Below are 20,843 nucleotides of genomic sequence, written 5' to 3'. Positions count from 1 at the left end.
GATGGCTCCCTCTGAGGCCGAGATGACAGTTGAGGAGGGAGGGGCCTCTTCCTTCAGGCAGTCCCTGATGTTGCTGGGTCTGCCTGATGGCTCCCTCTGAGGCCGAGATGACAGTTCTAGCCACATGCAGTCTATATCCTATCCTATTCTTAGTCCTGATCAGAAGAGAATCACTGAATCAGTTGGATGTACCTATAGATTCACTTACCAATCACTTATGGTCACATGGACAGAGGCACTCTCAGAATAATGACTTCTCTGCATGCAGAAGGCTGCCATAGCAATTGGGTGCTCTCTTCCCATCAGCTCAATCCTCTGGTGCTCCCTGATCCTGGGAGGAGGGCTGGATCCCATGGAAGGGGGGCAAACAGAGAAGAGAATGCTCCTTTCCTGCTCCCTGGCAGATAGAGGGCAACTGGTTTGGCCACTGGAAGAATGAGAGGCCACCAGGCCAGAAAGCCTGACTCAACAGAACGTTCTATGCTTCACTGTTGCTCCAGGTGGAATATGGACTACAACTGGCCATTCACTAACACAAGCCCTTCCATAGAGTTGTGGAAGCTATCCCACATGGCCATTCCATGTCTGGTGAGAGTATTGGGTGCAAGGTATTGGAGAAGCATCCAGCTGTGTTTATGTAGCCCGAATCAAAATAAATTCATCTTCCTCTGAGGGCCACTGTGGAGGTCAGGAAGTTTCAGCCAATGATGCACTCATTTCACATCTAGCTACGGGGACATAACCAGGACCCTCTCCAATTCCCCATCCCCTAATCCCCCACCACTCTAAGAAGGCATGGAGTATCTGTTGTGTAGGGGAGCTGCAGTGAATCTATGCTAGGTCTGGGGAGCTTTGTTTAGTGCAGAGGGGTGAAGGGGATATCCACCTCTGAATTGGCCCAAAGGAGGCAAATGTCACCTGCGTATGTCACCAGCAGGATGCTGTTCTCTGTGTCTTTGAGTGCTGCAGGGTTTCTTGCCAAACCAATCCTAACTCTGATCCCTTTTCTCAGGAACTTCATCTCCGCCTCCTTGTAAACGGCTTTGGGCCTCTCTTTCTGGAAGTGACCCAAGTGCAGGGCCACCAGGACCTCCCCGCCCACCTGATGGCCAACACAGAGGCCAAGCTGAGGGAGTTGGGCTCCCACAGAAAGAGGATGCAGAGGTACAACAACTCTTTGGTGAGTCACTATTCTATTAGCTTCATCTGTGTCACTGCTGGGCCAGTTTATGAAAGGAAGCAAATAAAATAGTTTTTTGTGGGTTTTTCAGGCTATGTGGCCATGTTCCAGAAAAGTTTCTTCCTGACGTTTCGCCAGCATCTGTGGCTGACATCTTTAGAGAATGCTTTGCCTAGAAAAAATTGGGTGTATATATACTGTGTGAGCCTGGGAATCAAGAAGTGATTTGCATGTGTATTGTTCTGTGCTGATTGCATGCCTCAGGCTGGGAGGCTAATGCAAACTAGGATTAATGTCTGAGTTTGGCAGAGACAGTCCTGGTTAATCCTCTGTCACCCCATTATTTCAGGGGCTTTTAAAAATGTCCCGGTTGCTCTCTCCTCCTCCCACTTTCCCCCCTTCTCAGCTCTCTTCAGTTCCTGAGGGCAATTGAGTTTGGTGCACATCAACTCAAAAGTTTGGAGAGGAGAGGAAAGAAGGAGAATATGGCCCTTCCCAGGAGGCTGAAGCAAAAGCAAACTGCTGTGCCCTTCCTAGCTTGTGTGATCTTCCTCATAAACAACTTTAGCCATCTTCACTGCCTTTTGGGTTGTTTATCCACATGTGTCTTGCTTTTTCCACCTATGAAATGTTGGGGGCTATGGGAGAACATCTCTGGATCTAAATATGGGGTGGGCCCAGTGGCCCTCAAGCCCACAGTGCTCCCCAGAACTGTTATTAATAATGACATTTGCCTCCGAAATGTGGCAAGAAATGTCTAAATACACCATAATTCTTTGGTGGCTGAATGTACTGTTTGTGTTGGGATAGTCAGTATCCTAATCCATCATCAATATCCCAGCCATGGCTTCAATTATATTGTGTATTATATTGTATATTATATTTAAAAGATTCGGGACAGGCAGTAGCTTTTATCTTGTTTACAGCATTTAAAGTTTATTTCCTGGATTGAATTTTAAAGTGATCAGATAATATTTGGATGCACCGTGTGCTTTCCTCCCCTTTTGCTTAGTCACTCTGTGGATCAGGGCTATTTTCTGTTGCAGGTGACCTTTGCGGATGTGGCGATATATTTCACTGAGGACGAATGGAAACTGTTGACGAAGAAACAGAGACTTATGTACAATTATATAATGATGGAGAATTATGAGAATGTAGCCTCTGTGGGTAAGGAACCGGAATCCACTAGCATTATAGAATCACAGAGTTCGAATAGACCACAAGGGCCATCCAGTTCAACCCTCTCCTGCCATGCAGGAATACACATTCCAAGCACCATCCAGCCTCTGTTTAAAGACCTCCAAAGAAGAGGGCTCCACAAAACTCTAAGGTAGTATATTTCACTGTGGAAGAGCTCTTACTGTCCCAAAATTCCTCCTAATGTTTATATGGAACCTGTTTCTCTCTGGCTTGCATCCACTGCGGTGTCTTTTTTTCTCTGTAGCAGCAGAAAGTAAGCTTGCTCCATCCTCAATACGATCCTTTCTAAGATTTAAACATGGATATCATATCCGCTGTTAATTTTCTTTTCTCCAGGGTAAACATACTCAGCTCCCTAAACCACTCCTCATAGGGCTTGATGGTTTCCAGATTCTTCACCATTCTGGTTGCCCTCCTCTGGGCATGTTCAAACTTGTCAACATCCTTTTTGAATTGTGGGGCCCAGAACTGGACATAGGATTATTCCAAGTGAGGCCTGACCAAAGCTGAATAAAGTGGCACTATTACTTCCCTTGATCTAGATACTCGTATTGATGCAGCCTAGAATCACATTGGCCTTTTTAGCTGCCGCATCACACTGTTGGCCCATGTTCAGCTTGTAGTCTACTAAGAGTCCTAGATCCCTTTCAAGCGTAGTTTAATTGTGATAGCAACATCCTGTAGACTATTTGAATTTGTAGTTTAGTGAGGCACTATTGCTTTCCACTTTATAAGGATTCTAAATACCCCATTGTAAACTGCCAGTTGTCAGAAGCAGCTTCTGTGGTTCATCCAGAATGGTATTGCGGTTTAGGAGGGGATTGTTAGTAGTTTAAATGCTAGTAGTTTTAAGTAGTTGGTAAGGATAGTGGGGCCTAGAATGGCTTGGGGAAAGGAAGCAGTTGTGGAAGCTCTTAACTGACTGGTTTGTGAGATTTGGGTGGCATACATGCCCCGGGGGAGAATGGCATATGGGAACAGTGGAAGAAGAAGGCAAGAGGTACCTTGGCAGCCGGGCTGGTTAGGGACTGAAGGGGAAGCAAAAGAGAGGAGTGTGAAGGTAGTTAATGATGGAGGGAAAAGGTTTAGATGTTTCAGACTGCTTAGACGTGTTAATGGACACTTCTGCCCGAGTTTCTCAATAAACCTTTTGGTGCAAACAAAGGACCTTTTGGCGGGATACATACCGCCATTTAGTACGTATAGGATACGTACTAGGGTTAGGAAGGGGAGGTGCTTCCGCACCCCCCTAACCCTAGTACGTATTCAATACGTACAAGATGGCGGCGCCCCTTCTACATGGGCGCCGCCATCTTGATGTATCGGACGCTGAGCGTCCGTACGCGTCGCGGGCATTGTGACGTAGCGAGTGCGCCCCTGGCGCCTCGCTACGTCGCAAACGCGACTCAAGAAGAAGCTCCATTTTGGAGCTTCTTTTTCAGTCTGCACGGGAGCCGCGCCGTGTGGAGGCTCCGGCTCCCCCGCAGACTAACCGGCGGCGGCGGCAGACCGCCGCAAAGCGGCGGTTTGTATCCCGCCTTTAATTCTGAAACTTCGTTCCGTCACCAGATATCATACCAGTTCTAGGATCTTGTGGGAAGACAGCATGGAGATTAATGCATTTCTCCCTGAAATGGTACTCAGGACATCTCTGAGTATGTTTCCTACCTTTTTTGGCCCTCTTCCAGCCTTTTGAGGCTCTAGAGAGGCTTCTTGGGGAAAAGACCTCCCTTGGCCCTTCAATGGCTCAGAGAGGGCCCAACAGTTTCAAAATGGCATCCATTTCCCCAAAGGGATGCAATGGGATATGGAGGGGCAAAACATTATTCCTATTTTAAGGCAATACAATGTGCGGTTGCCCCTGAGATCCCCTGGGGGCCGATGTGATGCGTCCCAATCCCCAACAGTAGCCCATCCCTGTCTTAGAGATGTCTTAAGGCTGTTTTAAGGCTGCTCCCTGGTGCTTGATCCTCACCAGAATTTGAGTCCAGGTCTCAGGTCCCTTGCTCTGCCTTTCCCAATGAGTTATTTCTATATTGATTATCCTGCCTTTCTCAACAAATGAGCCTCAAAGTGTCCCTTTTATGCATCACATAAATGGGTTTTTGTCTGTGATAGAGAGATGGAGGAAATGTGAAAAACAGAAAGGTAGGAAAGAGATGGTGAAGTTGAAATGCTGAAGCAGTGCAGATGGGCAAGAGGAAAGATTGGAGAGTGGAGGGAGAAACGGAAGGGGATCAGGCTTGCGGGGGGATGAAAGGCACAGATATAGGATGGGGGACACCTGGCTGAATGAAAATATGTGTCAGAGGGTTCTAGGAGTCCAAGTAGACCACAAGTTGAACATGAGTCAACAGTGCAATGCAGCAGCTAACAAGGCTAATGCATCAATAGAAATATAGTGTTCAGATCAGGGGAAGTAATAATGCCACTCTATTCTGCTTTGGTCAGACCTCACCTGGAATACTGGGCACCACAATTCAAAAAGGATGTGGAGAAACTGGAGCGTGTCCAAAGGAGGGCAACTAAAATGGGGAACAGTCTGGAAACCATACCCTATGAGGAGCACCTAAACGAGCTGGGTATGTTTAGCCTGGAGAAGAGAAGGTTAAGAGGTGATATGATAGCCCTGTTTAAATACTTGAAGGGATGTCATATTGAGGATGGAACAAGCTTGTTTTCTGCTGCTCCAGAGACTAGAAAATGGAACAATGGATGCAAACTGCAGGAAAAGAGATCCCACCTCAACAATAGGAGGAATGTCCTGACAGTAAGGGCTGTTTGATAATGGAATATGCTGCTTCAGATTGTTATGGAGTCTCCGTCCTTAGAGGTCTTCAAACAGAGGCTGGATGGCCATCTGTTGGGGATGCTTTGATTCCTGCGTGGCAGAATGGGGTTGGACTGGATGGCCCTTGCGGTCTCTTCCAACTCTATGATTCTAGGCCTCTGGGAGCCAGGAAGGGAAGACAGGAGCAAAGCCAGGATCGCCTAGCTCTGTGAGGAGAGGAAGGGACCTCTGGGAAGGGTCAGGAGAGGGGGCTTGGAGATTGGGAGGCAGCCACCAACCTAACAGATTTTAACAATAACAATAATAATATTAATAAGTTTTATTTGTATTTTCCCCCTTCTCCCAATGGATCGAGGTGGTATTACAACCACAAAATAGCCACAAAACAACAATAGCATTCATTTTACACATAGTAAAACAACAAGTTGCTTAAACTCAATTCGGAAAAAATAAAAACATTGTTTAAAATGTACAATTGCGATCAGAAGTAGGATTTTTCTTTAAATACTTTAGAAGAGGTCTAAAGTGGGGTGGGTAAGCCTGCCGGACGAGATCCGTCTTAAGTGCTTTCTTGAAAGCATCCAAGGTGGTGATAAGACGGATCTCCTCCCGCATGTTGTTCCATAACTTGGGGGCCATGGCTGTGTACACTCTGTGGGAAGTTGTTGTTAGCCTGACCTTTGGGTAATCTAATAGAGTCTTCCCAGATGTTCTGAGAGTGTGGGACGGATTGTGTAGGGAGAGGCGTTCCCTCAAGTAGCTCGGGCCCAAGCCATGTAGGGCTTTAAAGGTAATAACCAACACTTTGTATTGCACCCGGAAGCTAATTGGCAGCCAATGTAGAGATACTGGTGTTATATGCTCTGACCTAGATGTTCCGGTGACCAATCTGGCTGGTGTGTTTTGAACTAACTGAAGCTTCCGAACTTGGTACAAAGGTAGCCCCATGTAGAGCACTGAACTTAAGAACTGAACTTGAAATCAGGCCCTTGGTTTCATACATATTAAGGGTTCTATTTAGCAATTATGAGCAATGTCTATGAAGAGAGGAAAGGGCAACACAAAAATTCCTTTTTCTCTAATGCTTCTTCTCCAACCTGAGCTTGCTTAGCTCCGTGGTTGATTCCAGAGGCCCTTTGTCACTCGAAATGCTGGAGTCTGGGGAGGACCCTCACAAGTGCTATGCTTTTAGGGGAATTTCATCCTTAGCTCAAAGGAGAGATTGAGGCAACAGTGACCTCGGGATTCATCCCAACTATACCAGGCCTGAAAGCACACAGAACTCCAGAGTCCTCTCCTGGTGCCACACAGCATGAAGCATCCTCTACAGTTAGCTTGCATCATGCCATGTGCTCTGACTCAACACTCTATGGCAGTCTCACAGGAAATGATGCCACTTTTCAATTAAAATAGTTTTAGATATATTTAATGGAATATTTTTCAACAGCCTGACTATCTGCTTCTACTGATTTCCTCATGGCAGTTCCCCTTCAATCTCTTCTTTGGTAGCTCCGATGAGTAAGGATACAATCATTATATGGATTTGGGGGCATCCAGAACAGGGTCATGCTCAGGTCACTCACACCAATTTTATTAATTTAATCTCAAATAGGGAGGGGTGAACTTGGGGTTAAATCTTGGGGTAACACTTTCCTCTCTTAACACTGAGATTCAGTCTTGTCTGTCATTGTCCTCCTTTACAGAAGAATTTGTCAGTCACGAGAGAGTCCACACAAGAAAGAAGTCACATAAATGCCAAAATTGTTGGAAATATTTTGCTTACAAGTCAGGCCTAGTTAGGCATCAGAGAGTCCACACAGGGGAGAAGCCATACAAATGCCAGCATTGTGGGAAATGTTTTTCTTTGAAGTCACACCTAGTGACACATCAGAGAGTCCACACAGGGGAGAAGCCATACAAATGCCAGCATTGTGGGAAATGTTTTTCTTTGAAATCACACCTAGTGACACATCAGAGAGTCCACACAGGAGAGAAGCCATACAAATGCCATCATTGTGGGAAATGTTTTTCTGCAAAGTCAGACCTAGTGACACATCAGAGAGTCCACACAGGAGAGAAGCCATACAAATGCCATCATTGTGGGAAATGTTTTTCTGACAAGTCAGCCCAAGTGAAACATCAGAGAGTCCACACAGGAGAGAAGCCATACAAATGCCAGCATTGTGGGAAATGTTTTCCTCAGAGGTCAAGCCTAGTGACACATCAGAGAGTCCACACAGGAGAGAAGCCATACAAATGACAGCATTGTGGGAAATGTTTTTCTTCAAAGGCACACCTAGTGACACATCAGAGAGTCCACACAAGAGAGAAACCATACAAATGCCAGCATTGTGGGAAAGGTTTTTCTTTAAATTCAGACCTATTGACACATCAGAGAGTCCACACAGGAGAGAAGACCGACAAATCCCAGAAATAAACTAACATTATATTAGTCAAGCAGCAATACAAAGAATATATTTTAAATCCTGTGGTAAGCCTAGAAGAATGGGAAAAAGCATGGATAAAAACTAATAAGTTTACCCTGGCACAGAACTTAAAGGAGAATTATTATAAAATGTTTTATTTGTGGTATATAACACCAGTTAAGCTCTCAAAAATATATAAAAATGTAAATAAAACATATTGGAAGTGCAGAAAAACAGAAGGATCCTTTTACCACATGTGGTGGTCCTGTAAAAAGGCAAAGCAATTCTGGAATAAGATACATCTAGCAATAAGAGAGATACTAGGGCGAAAGTTCCAAAAAAATCCAGAATTATATTTACTGAAAATGACATTCAAGATAGAAAGGGAAATAGAGAGAAAACACTGGAAAATAATATTATACATGGTTACTACAGCCAGATTGCTATAAGCACAAAAGTGGAAATCAACCCAGATCCCAACGGTAGAGGAATGGTTCAACAAAGTACTGGACATGAGAGAGGCTGATAGATTGTCTAGAAAAATAAAAGGAGAGAAGGAGGAAGGGAGGGATGATGATGAAGAAGATTGGAATATAGTAATACAGTATTGGGACAGGAATACGTAAGAACCAGAGTGAAAGACTGGTTTATGGAATTTAAGAAAAATTGAGATAGGGAAGGAAAAGGTGTAAAGAGATATAGAGATAGACGCAGATAAGAAGTAAAGAGAGAAAAATAGGTTGGGGAATGTAGAAGGGGATAGATTGGGAGGGGGGAAGGAGAGATAAGGGTTGGGGGTATAGGTAAGGGGGAGGAAGAGAGGGAGGGAGGTAGAACATATAGAGATATCTATGTACATATTGTGAATGTAATGGAAGGATGGATGTAAACAGAAGAAATGGGTTCAATGAATAAAAAGAACAAAAAAAAAATCCTGTGGTGATAAGAAAAGACCCTTGTGATTTTGTGTGTTAGGTTTGTGTGTCCATATATCTGTTTATGTTTTTCAGTTATATTTTGTTAAGTTGAGCTTTTAATTGCTATTAGTATAGATTATTGCTTTAGTTTATAAATTTGAGTGGGGACTATGGGTGGTGGAATAGGTTAGCTAGACAGAGGGTGGGATTTACTGCAGCTGGCTAGAATAGGTATGGGAATGATAGCTTTTGCAATGTGTGGGATGTTGGCTGAAGAAAGTTGGGCCCAGGTATTAACAGAAAGGCTAGTTTCTGGGAATGGCAAAGGGGGCCTTGTTACTTGTGGCACACAGACTGTGGGAATTGCAGGTGGGGGCTAGGTTTGGAAGAGCGTGGAGTTCTAGGTTTTGGGGTTTTAATGTGTTGTTTGGATTGGAGTGGGCAGTTCTGGCTTAAACACTGAATTTCTATGTGTTCTCAATAAAGTTCTTTGCTGTTTCAACACATTGGACTCTTTGATGCACAGAAGTTCTGAGTTTGCCCAAACTGACCCTTTCTGCTCTCTTCAGTCCTCAGCTCCATTCCCAGCCATAAAAACAGAGGCAAACACACACACACACACACACACAAAGAGACAGAGCTATATGTACAAAGCAGAAGCTTCCCAGTCTTTCCCTCCTGAGGCCACATCTGCAGCTTGGGCTCCATTCTGGAAGGAAAGATAAAAGGCCGTAGTCCTTCTTCCAAAGGCCGCCAGCAGAATAAGCAGCAGCAGCAAGGGCCTTACGATCCCTGCGCATGCTCAGAAGGGGCCTTTGGGGTATCCATGCATGCACACTCTCAGCCCCTGAAGCTGCTGCCCTTGCAGCCTGCTCTGAGGGAGGGAAGTGGGGAGAGTCCTCATTCATTTGGGGGAATGGCTGGGGGTGGGTCTTCTGGGGGGTTTGGGTTGTTGTAAGAAGGAAGGAAACCCAGATCTCTCCCTCCCGCAAGAACGGCAAGGTGCCTGCCAGGCCTCCTCTCCCTCTTTCCTTCCCTTCCCCCTCCTCAGGGGATTCCTTGGGGCCCAGGTACTTGGGGGATTATTATGAGAAAAGAGGGCAGGGGGGACCCTTGAAGAGAGGCATGGCCATGGAGGGGAGGGGGATCCAAAGGTAAAAAGGGCTTTGAGGAGCCCCCTCCCTCCTGTCAGTGTAGTGGGGCAGAGGAGAGACCCTCCCTTCTGATGCCTCATTTGGAGAAGAGTTTTGTGCTAAATAGCATCACACAGCATAGGCTTCAATAGCATTGGAAATAACATTATTCGGGGGGGGGGGGTCCTCGGGGGAGGGGGCTCTGTCTGGGGGGCAGAGAAGAGCCCAAATTTAGGACAAAGCCACAAGGAGGGAGATGGAGGGACCCCAAAGCCCCTTCTGGGGAGAATGACACCCCTGGCAACCTGGGAACTAGGCTTAAAGGCCCACAGGATCCGGATTAAGCAACCCCCTCCCCATATATATATATATATATTCACAACAACCCTGCAGAGGAGGACCAACAGATAGACCCACAGCTCCAGAAAAAATGCACTCCTCCCGGTTCTGGGAACATGTTGAAAGGGTCTTGGACCCCCTTGAAGGGATATTAGGTTAATAATAATAGTTAAAAGAGGAGAAGGAAGGAATGAAGGAGTGAAAGTGCCAAGGGAAGAGAAGCATAAAGAGACTGCTGAAGTCGGGGGAGAGGGGGATCTGGGACCTGACTCAGGCACCTTCCCCCCGGAACCCGTTATTAGAGCCTTCCACAGCTCACTATGATGCTTTAATTGACTATTTCACAGATAATATCTCTCAGATAAGAGCCAATTGGACGTCAGCATTATTGCAGAGGCTGTAAGTGAGGTGTCCATGACTAAGATCATACTGGATCAATTTGAATCTGTGAGTACTAAGGATGTGGATAAGCTCTTTGGAAGTGTGAAGAGGAGAACATGCCCTGTCGACCCTTGCCTTTCATATATCACCTGAGATATATCATAGATGCATCTCTTAGTTAGGGCTATTTTCCATCTTACTGAAAAGAAGCGGTGGTATGGCCGCTTCTGAAAAAGCCCTCCCTAGATCCCTTGGAGATGAACAAATACAGACCGGTCTCCCATCTCCCATTTCTAAACAACATGATTGAGAGGGCAGTTGCTCTTCAACTCCAAGCGGTCTTGGATGAAATGGATTATCTGGACCCATTTCAAACTGGCTTCAGGATGGGATACGGAGTCGAAACTGTTATGGTTGCCTTAGTAAATGATCTTTGCTTCAAGGGGGGGGGGGGATGTAACTTACCAAACTTCAAGCTGTATTATTATTATGCAGCTTGTCTCAAATTGTTAGAAGAATGGTTCAAATTAGAAAATAAGAATTTATTGAATATAGAAAAAGCTAACCTGAATCTTGCTATACATGCATATATGTGGTATACAAAACCAAAGGATAATAATACTTTTAAACATCATGTTATAAGAAGATCATTGCTTAAAGTATGGTATAAAATGAGACATCAATTTTGGGCGTCATTGCAAGAGGACTATTACAATCGAACAAAGGACAAAAATACTCCATGGCTAAGATATGGAGATTTAATAAACCAAACACCAGAAGGAAAATACAATATGAAATCTATGGAAGAACTTAATGAAAAAGGAAACATGAAGGATTGGTTTTTATACAACCAATTAAACAATCGTTTTAAGGCAGACAATAAAGCTCCTGAGTTAACGATGGATAACAATTAAATAGATAAAATTATGATGGACAAAAAAGGTAAACACATATCCATATATTATAAACTATTAAAAGAAAGAGATCTAGAAGATGAAATTATTAAACACAGCATGGTAAGATGGGCACGTGATATAGATAAAACTATAACTATAGAGGAATGGGTTATTCAGGTGGTATCTAACCCCCCCAAAAACCCACCAGATATACAAAACTTGCAATACTAAGTGCTGGAAATGTGGGGAACCCGAGGGAAGCTTCTTTCATATTGGTAGACATGCATTAAAGCTAAAGGATTCTGGCAAAGGATTCATGGAAGCATCCAAAACATTCTTGATATAAATATTCGCTTTGAACCAAATTTATTTTTACTAAACATGACACACAACATAAAGTCAGTAAAATACAATAGAAGTATTTTATATATGGTCTCATGTGCAAGGATCTTATTTGCTCAAGTTTGGGAATCTACAATTAATCCTTCTATGGAAGATTGGTTGATTAAGATATATGAAGCTAGACATATGGATATAGTATCTGCCTTACTAAGAGGGAAACCAAAAGAAGATTTAGAAATGGAATGGAGTTGTCTTAAAACATTTGAAGAAAAGGGTGATAACATTCCGTTAAATTAACAGTTAATATTTGGTCATTTAAATACTATCATGGGAATGTCTCAGTGTAATAAAAAAATGAAAATAAAAAAAGGAAGACCCACATCATTGTTGTGGGGAGCGCCACACACCGAGTTGTATAGCCACGTTCTGTGCTGCTCCTGGCCTTGCTGCAGGTGAGCCATTGACAGTACGAGGGTGGCGACACGCTCCAACGCTGCAATGGTCAAAGGAAGTGTTTAGACTTTGCTTGTTGTTTCTTGCTCCCTTCACCCTTAAATGTAGGGAGCATTCAGACTACATTTTACCCCGATTCCCAAACCGGTTTAAAAGCTGGAAGCTCACACTTGCACTGACTTTAACACAACTCCATCAGTGGCTTGCACAAGAGATCCAGGGCAAATCCCCCTTAGCACGGTTTTTCTAAAAGCGGACTATTGACCCTTTCTTTTTGCTGCCGGCAAATATGAACTCAGCCCCGGTCATGATCGGGTCAAGTTCAGGGGGTAGATGACCCCGATTGAGGTAAAGGGTAGTAGGAACTTGTTTCCGGGGAGATTCGATATGGGGGCACTCAGATCTGCCCAGTTCTATCCAGGGCAAATGAGGGAGTCGGAATGGGGCCTTTGTGACCTTCCTGGTGCTGGCCCTCCAGGTGAGCAATGCATTGGGCAAGGAGTCCCTCTCCTCATCGCCTGCAGCCTCTGGTTCCACTGGAGGGGGGCCTCTTCTCCAGCATCACCTGGAACAACGAACCAGAAGAATGGACAACAACAGATGGATGTGTGCATGTGTGTTTGTGCATATACATATATGTATATATGTGGAGGCATCTCTATCTATCTATCTATCTATCTATCTATCTATCTATCTATCAGTGCACTCAGTCTTATACCTTTATGAGCCTATATATATATATATATGGAATGTTTCAAGTCTATAGATCTTGCATACAACACCCATAGATACATCTATATATACCCATAGATATCTGTCTGAACGTCTGTATGTGTACACGAACGTATTTAAATATATGTGTGTGTGTGTGTTTGTGTGTATATATATATATATATATATATATATAGAGAGAGAGAGAGAGAGAGAGAGAGAGAGAGAGATACAAACAGGAGGAAGGGAAGGAAGGAAGGAAGGAAGGAAGACAGGAAAGAAAGAAGGAAAAAAGGAAGGAACAATGATAGACAAGGAGGGAGGGAGGGAGGGAGGGAGGGAGGGAAGGATGGGACTCTTTCCTTCCACCCCATACCCACCCACCCTTCCTGTGCAGTCCACACTTTCCCTCCCTCTGGGGGAGATAAAGGGTGCCTTTTTTGAGGGAGGGAGGGTCAGGAGGGAGGGCAGGTAATGTTGTTGTTCCCTCTGCCTTTCTCGTTCCTCGCTGGATGGGCTCCTGGTGCCTCCAAAGCCAGGGATCATGGGGAAGGATGGCTGCAGGGTGAAGGCCCAGAGTAGACCAAACAGGTTGCCAACATTTTGCGGGTTTTAGGGGGTTGGTGGGAAAAGAGCACACAGACCCCTTTTTCAAGGCAGGACTGGGGGAAAGAGGGTCACTTGAAGGCAGGAAGGGGGCAGGTTTTCCTAGTAAGAGGGCTCCAACCCAGGCAGAAATATAACAACAACAACAATAAGAATAATTGGTAGTAGTAATGTTTGTATCCCACCTTTCTGCTCAGATTGGGACCCAAAACAGCTTTGGGTTATTTATTATTATCATTATGGCTCTTGATCCTATCAGTCATGTTAACTGTGTGGTTATTATTATTGCTGCTGCTGCTGTGTGTGTTCTGTGCCTTCAAGTCATTTTCTTAATTATGGTGACCATATCAAGGGTTTTCTTGGCAAGGTTTCTTCAGAGGGAGGTCTGCCACTGCCTTCCCCTGAGGAAGCTGAGAGAGTGTGACTTCTTCTTGCCCAAGGGACTCCATGGCTGCAGAGGAGGTTACATCCAATCCGCCTCCATTCATTTAGAGCTGGAAGGAACCCTCAAAGGCCATCTAATCCAGCCAGAATCTGTTATGTAATGACAGGGTCATTGTTGTAAACCAAATGGGGTCCTGCCATTGCCATCCTCAGAGGCTGAGAGCATAGGACTTGCTGTTATTTTGCAAGCCCTGAGACTTTGTGACCTTGTTGTGTGTTTAGACTTATACACCTCAAATCAATAAAACCATAACAAAGCATTGAGGCACTGAGACAAGTTTGTAAAGGTTCCCTGTTTTTAGGTCTCTTCCTTGTGAATAGGACTAATATTTAAATGATTTTTCATATTGTTCTCCATTTATCATGTTTTGTGCCTTTATATTGTTATTATTTTGTCAAGTTTTAGGCCTAACTTATAAAAATATGCTGTTAATATTGAAGGAGTATTAACCTTATAAGAGGAATAAAGTGCCTGTATGTACATTCTGGGGGATGTCTCTGAGGCTTGTTGGCGACACTCAGCCAGATTGGGAAAGGAGTCAGGGCAGTAGAGCTCCTGAGAAGAGGAAGCCAGGGAGCAAGCCCTCTCTTCTCTCTTCCTCCTTCACTCCAAGGGCAAACTTCTCCACTGACTCAAAGGCTTCCCTGCAGCCCTGGCTTCCTTTATGTCCCTTCCCCAAAAGACAGCTCTCCTGGCTCTCCTTCCCTGAATGAACCTGAGGGCCCTTTGCAATGTGGCTGGAATGGAGCAGCTCTCCCCTCCTCTTTCTCTTTCCTCAGGTAAACGCTGACCCTCTTTTTGTGTCTGGGGGGCTCTTAGCCTCTCAAAATGGAGGCACTTAGTCTGGACCCCCACCTTCCCAAAATCCTGGCTACCTCCCTGTTTCTGATGCTTTTATGATATGTATTTTACATATGATTGCCTCCTGAGGACACTCTGAGGGCTGCCATTGGCTGGAATCCCAGTCCCTGGCCATTTTGTGTTCTAGCAGCCATCTTGTGCTTCTTGTGACTGTGGGCAATAATGTTCCGGAACCTTCTCTGAGGCCTCAGTTGAACATAGGCTCCTCTTTCCCTCCTGAGGCTCCAGAGCGAGAAGGAAGCCAGGCTCCTTGGGCCAAAAGGAAGGAAGTGTGTCTCTTTTCAGAGAGGGTTTTCTTATTACACAGCTCTGCTCTTTCTGGGGAACAAGGGTTTTAAAAGGGATCAGAAATAGGAAGATAGTTTTAATACAATCCTTATTTTACTTCTTCACAAACATTGGGCTTTGGTTCCTAAGAGGAGGCTAGTCCCCCCAAAAAGGCCAAAAGGAGCTCCTTTGGGAGGTTTTAAAAGTCTCCCCAGTTTTCTAATTAAGAGATTTTTATGCATGGAGGAAGTTGACAAACCAGACCATCTCACATTACCAAGAATAAATCAAACAAACAACAACAAAAATAAGGATTAGACAGAAAAACAAAGTGCTTATTTTTTTAAAGTAAAACCATTATTAAGAGGGGAAAAACCAGACTTGGGTGCTTCTGCCCTTTTACATCCATCTCAGGCTGTATCTGCACTGCAGAGATATTCCAGTTCGAAACTGCTTTAACTCTCCTGGCTCCTTCCTGTGGAATCCTGGGATTGGTAGTTTTTTGCGGCACCAGAGATCCAGAGCCACTCCAAGGCAAGGCTCTCCAGGGCTCTCTTGGCCCTCCTTTGCTTGCGAATACAGTGGGCCCCTGGTATACACGGGGGATCCCTTATGGACCCCCCCCCCACGTATTCCAAAATCCGCGTATGCTCAAGTCCATGCGCACCGACACTGGGGACAAAAGTCCCTCTCCTCTCCTCCCCTCCCCAACTTTTTCCCTCCTCGCTGCCACGGTCGGGGGAAAGATCACGTGGGAGTGTTGGAGGCCAGTGGAGGTAGCAGTAATTGTGGCAGTGGCAGCGAAGAGGAGGCGGAGGAGCAGCGCCAGAGGCCTCCTCTCCACCTCAGCCTGCATGCTCTTGGCCTCCAATAGCCCCACACGGCCCTTGCGCCGTGGCGGCGGTGGAGAGGAGGCCGAGGAGGCCTCTGTCACTGCTCCTCGGCCTCCTCTCCACTGCCAGCACACTTCCGGGGGAAAGGCCTCTTGGCCTCCAGCAGCAACACCTGGCCTTTCCCCTGGCCTTGGCAACGAGGAGGCCAAGGTGGCGGAGCAGCAACATAAGAGGCCTCCTCAGCCTCCTCGCCGCCACCGCTGGCACAAAAGGGCCAGGTTCGTGTGTTGGAGACCAAGAAGCCCCCAGCCCAGTCACCCGGCCCTCACTCAGAGGCAGAGGCGGCAGCAGAGAGGAGTCTGAGGCTTGGCCTCCTTGCAGCCACAGCTCCATTGCTGCCGCCAACGCGAAAGGGCCAGGCGCAGCCGGGAGGCCTCTTGTCTAGCTTGTTTCATGTTTTTGTTTTATATACTATTTAATTTGGTTAACTGCTATTAAGGGACATATCTATGAGATCCTATGATATGGGGTGCACTATAAACCTTTTAATAAATGAGCATGTAATGCAATCCTATATATACATATTATCAGACATAACTCCAGAGAATGTTAGCCTTTTGGATGCCAGAAGGTTCCTCTCATTCTTCAGAGCAAGAAGCAACACTTCAGCTGCCTTCTAGAAGATAAAGCAAAGAGGCTTCCAAAATAACTGAAGCCTTGGTCAAGTCACACTCTCTCAGCCTCAGAGGATGGCCATGGGAAACCCACTCTGAAGGAACCTGCCAATAAAACCCCTTCAGAGACTCCCTTAAGGTCACCATAAGACCTGGAAACAACTGGAAGGCAGACCCCAAGAACAACATTGGGAAATAGGGGCAAGCCTTGCCTTGGGAAAGTGTAATGACTGGGCTCCAGTCAATGGAGGTGTTCTTCAGGCAGAAAAGGGAGGTATATGCAAATGCAGAGTGACATCACTGCTATGGAAGGCTCTCTTGACCAATCAGAGAGCAAGATAAAGGTCCTTCTGGAAGCTTCCGTGAGAAGGAGATATAAGGCCTGAGAGACCAAGAGACAGTTGGGGGAATTGTGTCGGTTGGAGATCGAGAGAGAGAGAGTTAAAGAGCGGATCTTGGAAGTTAGTCTCAGAATTAGACACTTGGGTTTATTTATTTGTTTTAACAGCTTGTATGAATTGAATATTATATACTTACAAATATTGTACCTGCAATATCTTGTATGACTTATATTTCAGTTATACATTTTGTTATTCATAATACATACCTCCTTAGAGTATCTACTACTCAACGCTCCTTTTACACGTGTCTTGGACTGGTTGATGCTTGGGAAGATCAGTAAAGAAGGAGAAATAAGGTTCCTTAACTGGTCCCAGTGTAGATTAAGGGAAATCCTTTTATAAATCACTGGATGATGGCAGTGTGATTTAAGGAATTTAAGGATCTGGTGGGCTAAGAGCCATAATGTCTAAATGTCTAATGAGCACTTTGTAAGCCGCTCTGATAGCCTTTTGGCTGAAGAGAGGGGTATAAAATTATTATTATTATTATTATTATTATTATTATTATTACAGGGCCGCAGTTTGGCTGCTTGGACCACCTGAGATCATCACAGTGAGTCAGTTGGAAAAGCCCATCTCACTCCAGAAAATAAAGGTACTTCAGGAGTTTGCACTCTATCTCTTTCTGTAATAATAGCTACAAAACTGATAATAGCATTTGGGACATTTAGTCTTTTAATAAAATATGGCAGATTTAAATGCTGCTTTAAAACGTCTTTCCATCTGCCAGCTTTATGCTGGTTTTGGGGGAAAGGCTAAAGTGTTGGGAGGGAGGGACTGCCAACAGAATTAGGAGATGCATTGCAGGCTATGGACAATTTGCGGCAAAGAAAGGTCCAAAATACACTGCAGCAATAGTCCAGTTTGAGAGCGCTGGTAGAGTGCTAGGGAATCCTGGGAACTGGAGTTTATTATGGCACCAGAGCTCTCTGGCAGAGAAAGCTCAATGTCTCACAAAACTACATTTCCCAGAATTCCCTAGCACTGAGCCAGGGCAGTTAAAGTGGTCTCAGATTGGATAATTGCTGCAGTGTCTTCTGGACTTAGGTGACCCTTGGTAAGTCACTCTCTCTCAACCTCAGAGGATGGCAATGGCAATCCCTCTCTGAAGAAACCTGCCAAGGAAACCCCATGATAAGGTTGCCTTAGGGTCGCCATAAGTTGAAAACTACTTGAAGACACAAATGAAGAACCGAAGAAAGTCTGCAATAGTTTCTCAGGTTGTACATGGAAACGGGAGGCAGTGTGGTGCAGTGGTTTGAGTGTTGGGTTACAAGTCTGGAGGCCTGTGCCCCACTCCACCATGAAACCAGTTGGGTCCCTTGGGCAAGAAGTCACACTCTCCAAGCCTCAGGGAAGGCAATGGCAAACCTCCTCTGAACAACTCTTGCCAAGAAAACCCCAGGAGAGGCTCCCCAGAAGTCAACAATGACTTGGAGCCACTGCACAAAAAACAACAAAGCCTCAAGAAAGAGACAGCGTGGTTTAGTGGCTGGAGAGCTGGACTTTGACCCTGGAGACCAGGGTTCGAATGCCCTCTTGGCCATGGAAACCCACTGAGTGACCTTAGGCAAGTCACACTCTCTCAGCCTCAGAAGGAGGCACTTGCAAAACCACTTCAGGACAAATCTTGCCAAGAAAAGCCTGCAAAGGGCTTCCCTTAGGGTCGCCATAAGTCAGAAACAACTTGGAGGCACACAACAACAACAAGAGAAGTAACACCACTAACACATTGCAGCTAAGGAGAAAGAAAGAAAAGAAAAGAAAGAAAGAAAGAAAGAAAGAAAGAAAATAGACGTGGGAGTTGTAGTCCTTGTTTCAGAGGGATTGAAGGGGCCTTACTGCAGGGCTGGACCCCTCTTCTTTCTGGCCCTGTGGATGCTGGGAGATCCGGTCCAGGAATTACACTTTAAATCCCATTGGCAAGAGACAAGGCTACTACTGCCTTTCAGATCCAGTTTGCCCCAAATCCTTTATGAGGCCAGAAACCCCTTTGTTAGGAAGCAAACACCAAATATCTCAGGAAGGCCCTATATCTCCCAAGGCCCCCTCCCTCCAGGACCCCCCTCCACTCTTCCCCTCTGTCTCTCTCTCTCCCCTGAAGGCCTCAAATGTCAACTGCTGAGCACTCAGGCAGAGGAAGCCATTTTGTGTTTCAGCTGCCAATTTTGTATTCTGGCAGCCATTTTGTGTTCCAGTGGCCATTTTGTGTTCTGGCAGCCATTTTGTGTTCTGGTGGCCATTTTGTGTTCTGGCAGCCATTTTGTGTTCCAGTGGCCATTTTGTGTTCTGGCAGCCATTTTGTGTTCCAGTGGCCATTTTGTGTTCTGGCGGCCATTTTGTGTTCTGGCGGCCATTTTGTGTTCTGGTGGCCATTTTCTGTTTTGGTGGCCATTTTGTGTTCCAGTGGCCATTTTGTGTTCTGGCGGCCATTTTGTGCTGCTTGTGACTGTGGAGAATAATGTTCCGGAACATTCTCTGAGGCCTCACTTGAACAGAGGCTTCTCTTTCTTTCCTGAGGCTCCAGAGAGAGAAGGAGGCCAGGCTCCTGGGGCCAAAAGGAAGGAAGTGTGTCCCTTTGTGTGTCTTTTGTGTCTCTTTTCTGAGAGGGTTTTCTTATTACACAGCTCTACTCCTTCTGGGGAACATGGGTTTTAAAAGGGATCAGAAATGGGAAGATAGTTTTAACACAAGCCTTATTCTTCTTCTTCACAAACATTGGGCTTTGGCTTTTAAGAGGAAGCTAGTCCCCCAAAAAAGGCTAAAAGTGGCTTCTTTGGGAGGTTTTAAAAGCCTCCCCAGTTTCCTTATTAATAGATTTTCAGGCAAGAAGGAAGGAGGCAGACCAGAATAACTCATATTACCAAGAATGAAACAAACAAACATACAAACAATGAACAGCAAGAAGAATAAGGATTAGACTGGAAAAAAAACTGCTTATATTTTTAAAAAGCAAAACCATTTTTAAAAGGACAAAAATTTGACTTGGGTGCTTCTATCCTTTTATAACCAATTTAGGCTTTATCTGCATTATAGAAATAATCCAGATTGAAACCCTTTTAACTCTCCTTGTTCCATCCTATGGAATCCTGGGTTTTGTAGTTTGTTGTGGCATGAGAGCTCTCTGGCAGAGAAGGCTAAGTGTCCAAAGGTAAAATCCCAGGATTCCATAGCACTGAGAGGTTAAAGCGGTGTCAAAGTGCCTTATTATTATAGTGCAGATGCAGCCTTCTTGGGAAAGGGGCTGATGCTGGGGAAAAGAGAAGGAATGCAGAAGGAAAGGAGGACGGACGGACGGACGGACGGAGGGCCACCTGCAGCTGGACTGGCCTCCCTGAGCAGTCAAGACCTGAACTGGGTTGTGGATGGTGGGCACTCTTAATATTAACATCAACATCTTTCACTATTGATTGTAATTGAGGAGGGGATCAGGTTCCTCCTTTCAATAGCATCAGGGAAATGTTTAAGTGATGTTAAGGTTTGGAAATCCTGTTTGGGGACTTTTTGTGTTCTCACAGCCATCGGGTGCCATCAGGAAAACCTTTCAGTGTTGTTTAGGATCAGAAATCCTGTTTGGGGTCCCTTCCGACTTTGGGGCCCTTTCATCCTCCATTTTGGGTTCCCTGAAGGCCTCAAACTGCCAACTGCCAAGCGTTGACACTTAGGAGGCCATTTTGTGTTCCGGTGGCCATTTTGTGCTGCTTGTGCCTGTGGGGAATGTTCCGGAACCTTCTCTGAGGCCTGAGTTGAACCGAGAGGCTTCAGAGAGAGAAGGAGGCCAGGCTCCTTGGGCCAAAAGGGAGGAAGTGTGTCCCTTTGTGCCTCTGGCCCTCCATTGTGGGGCAAAGGAAGGAAAGAAGAATGGAAGGAAGGAAGGAAGGAAGGAAGGAAGGAAGGAAGGAAGGAGGGAAGGAAGGGGAGGCAGGGATTCAGGGCCAGTGGGGAGGCTGGGCTTTGGGGGCTGGAAGAGAAAGGTGGGGAAAGACA

At 45.4% G+C, this 20,843-nt stretch overlaps 1 pseudogene across 1 annotated transcript in view; it reads left to right on the top strand.

Annotated features, from left to right (window-relative positions):
* LOC149301672 (uncharacterized) overlaps positions 1 to 8,359 on the top strand; it is a 32,457-nt pseudogene extending 24,098 nt beyond the window's left edge. The window contains exon 5 of the transcript XR_016272243.1: positions 6,962 to 8,359. The product of XR_016272243.1 is annotated as an uncharacterized LOC149301672 (transcript). The remainder of the gene's footprint in view (positions 1 to 6,961) is intronic.
* The last annotated feature ends 12,484 nt before the right edge of the window (positions 8,360 to 20,843 follow it).

The sequence above is a fragment of the Sceloporus occidentalis genome, unplaced genomic scaffold (genome assembly GCF_023333645.1).
Source record: "Sceloporus occidentalis isolate IW3139 unplaced genomic scaffold, rSceOcc1.0.p SCAF_21, whole genome shotgun sequence".
In the NCBI taxonomy this organism is placed as follows: domain Eukaryota; kingdom Metazoa; phylum Chordata; class Lepidosauria; order Squamata; family Phrynosomatidae; genus Sceloporus; species Sceloporus occidentalis.
Note: the sequence above shows the minus strand (reverse complement) of the source record. Positions and strands in the feature narration are given on the sequence as shown.